Source organism: Chiloscyllium plagiosum, chromosome 43 (genome assembly GCF_004010195.1).
Source record: "Chiloscyllium plagiosum isolate BGI_BamShark_2017 chromosome 43, ASM401019v2, whole genome shotgun sequence".
Taxonomy (NCBI): domain Eukaryota; kingdom Metazoa; phylum Chordata; class Chondrichthyes; order Orectolobiformes; family Hemiscylliidae; genus Chiloscyllium; species Chiloscyllium plagiosum.
In genome coordinates, this window is record NC_057752.1 from 14629638 (window position 1) to 14632466 (window position 2829).

A 2829-nucleotide genomic window follows, 5' to 3' on the forward strand; every position below is an offset into this window, starting at 1 on the left:
GAGTGCGTGTGTGAGTGTGTGAGAGTGTGTGTATGTGTGTGTGTGTCTTCTGCTCAATAAAACTGTGAAATGTTTAATAATTCAAACTAACATCACTTGGATAGTCAAGAATTGCAAGTTTGATATTTTCCTCACGGAAAGTTGGTAATCTGCCAGCTCATATTCAGGGACAGTTCATTCTTTAGACCATGCTAAAAGGTGCCTCACTGTCTAGAACTTGGTGACTGCTCGGTTTCGCCTGAGCAGTCAGTGTTCACCGAACCAATAATGGCTTTAAATCAGAAATATTTAACATTGTGAGATATGGAGAAGGAAGGTAAAAGGGAGATAGCGCAAAAGAACTGAAAGAGGGAAGCAGGGATACAGCGGGAAAGAGCAAGGTGAAATAAATTTAAATGCAGGCATGAAAGGGTTGGGAGAAAGGGAGAGAGAGAGAGAGAGAGAGAGATGGGGAGGAAGGAAAAGATGAAAGGAACAATTTGCCTTTCCAGAATGTTTCTTCAGAATGTCAGGATATCCCAAAGAACTTCACAGTCAGTGAAGTACTGCTGATGCTTTAGGTTTCATTAATTTAACAGCCCACCACCAATCACCCAAATAATCAACAAAACAAACACTGAATAAGCACTCCACACCAGGGGCAATGCAACAATACCAAAAGTGAAGGAAGAGACAAAAAAACTGCAGATGCTGGAATCCAAAGTAGGCAGGCAGGAGTCTGGGAGGACACAGCAGGCCAGGCAACGTCAGAAGGTGGAAACGTCAATGTTTCAGATATAACCCTTATACCAGAAACATTGACTTCTCCACCTCCTGATGTTGCCTGGCTTGCTGTGTCCTCCCAGCCTCCTGCTTGTCTACTTTACCCACAAAAGCATAGAGTCATAGAAATATACAGCACAGAAATAGACCATTCGGTCCAACTCATCCATGCCGACCAGATATCCAAAACTAATCAAGTCCCATTTTCCAGCACTTGGCCCATATCCCTCGAAACCCTTCCTAATCATATCCCCATCCAGATGCCTTTTAAATGCTGTAATTGTACCAGCCTCCACCACTTCCTCTGGCAGCTCATTCCATACACGTACCACCCTCTGCGTGAAAGGTTGCCCCTTTGGTCACTTTTAAATCTTTCCCCTCTCACCCTAAACCTATGGCTTCTAGTTCTGGATTCCAACACCCCAGGGAAAAGACCTTGTCTATTTACCCTACCCAAGTTCTTCGTGATTTTATAAACCTCTATAAGGTCACTCCTCAAACTCCAACACTCCAGGGAAAACAGCCCCAGCCTATTCAGCCTCTCTCTGTATATCAAATCCTCAAACATCCTTGTAAATCTTTTCTGAACCTTTCATGTTTCACAACATCTTTCCAACAGGAGGGAGACCAGAATTAGATCACAGAGTCATAGAGATGTACAGCATGGAAACAGACCCAACTCGCCCATGCTGACCAGATATCCTAACCTAATCTAGTCCCATTTGCCAGCATTTGACCCATATCCCTCTAAACCCTTCCTATTCATATACCCATCCAGATGCCTTTTAAATGTTGTCATTGTACCAGCCTCCACCACTTCCTCTGGCAGCTCGTTCCATACACGCACCACTCCCTGTGCGAAAAAAGTTGCTCCATATATCCCTTTTATATCTTTCTCTTCTCACCCTAAACCTGTGCCCTCTAGTTCTGGATTCCCCCTCTTTACTCGATCCATGCCCCTCATGATTTTATAAACCTCTATAAGGTCACCCCTCAGCCTCAGACATTCCAAGGAAAACAGCCCCAGCCTATTCAGCCTCTCCTTGTAGCTCAAATTCTCCAACTCTGGCAACATCCTTGTAAATCTTTTCTGAACCCTTTCAAGTTTCACAACATCTTTCCGATCGGAGGGAGACCAGATTTGCACGCAATATTCCAAAAGTGGCCTAATCAACGTCCTGTACATCCACAATATGACCTCCCAACTCCTGTACTCAATGCTCTGACCAATAAAGGAAAGCATACCTATCCTATCTACCTGCGACTCCACTTTCAAGGAGCTATGAACCTGCACTCCAAGGTCTCTTTGTTCAGCAACACTCCCTAGGATCTTATCATTAAGTGTATAAGTCCTGCTAAGATTTGCTTTCCAAAAATGCAGCACCTCACATTTATCTGAATTAACCTCCATCTGCCACTTCTCAGCCCATTGGCCCATCTTGTCCAGATCCTGTTGTAATCTGAGGTAACCGTCTTCGCTGTTCACTACACCTGCAATTTTGGTGTCATCTGCAAACTTACTAACTATACCTCCTATGTTCACATCCAAATCAGTTACATAAATGACAAAACGTAGTGGACCAGCACCGATCCTTGTGACACTCCACTGGTCACAGGCCTCCAGTCTGAAAAACAACCCTCCACCACCACCCTCTGTCTTCTACCTTTGAGCCAGTTCTGTATCCAAATGGCTAACTCTCCCTGTATTCCATGAGATCTAACCTTGCTAACCAGTCTCCCAAGGGGAACCTTGTTGAACACCTTACTGAACTCCATATAGATCACGTCCACTGTTCTGCCCTCATCAATCCTCTTTGTTACTTCTTCAAAAAACTCAATCAAGTTTGTGAGACATGATTTCCCACGACAAAGCCATGTTGACTATCCCGAATCAGTCCTTGCCTTTCTAAATACATGTACATCCTGTCCCTCAGGATTCCCTCCAACAACTTGCCGACCACCGAGGTCAGGCTCACTGGTCTATAGTTCCCTGGCTTGTCCTTACCGCCCTTCTTAAACAGTGGCACCACATTCGCCAACCTCGAGTGTTCCAGCACCTCACCTGTG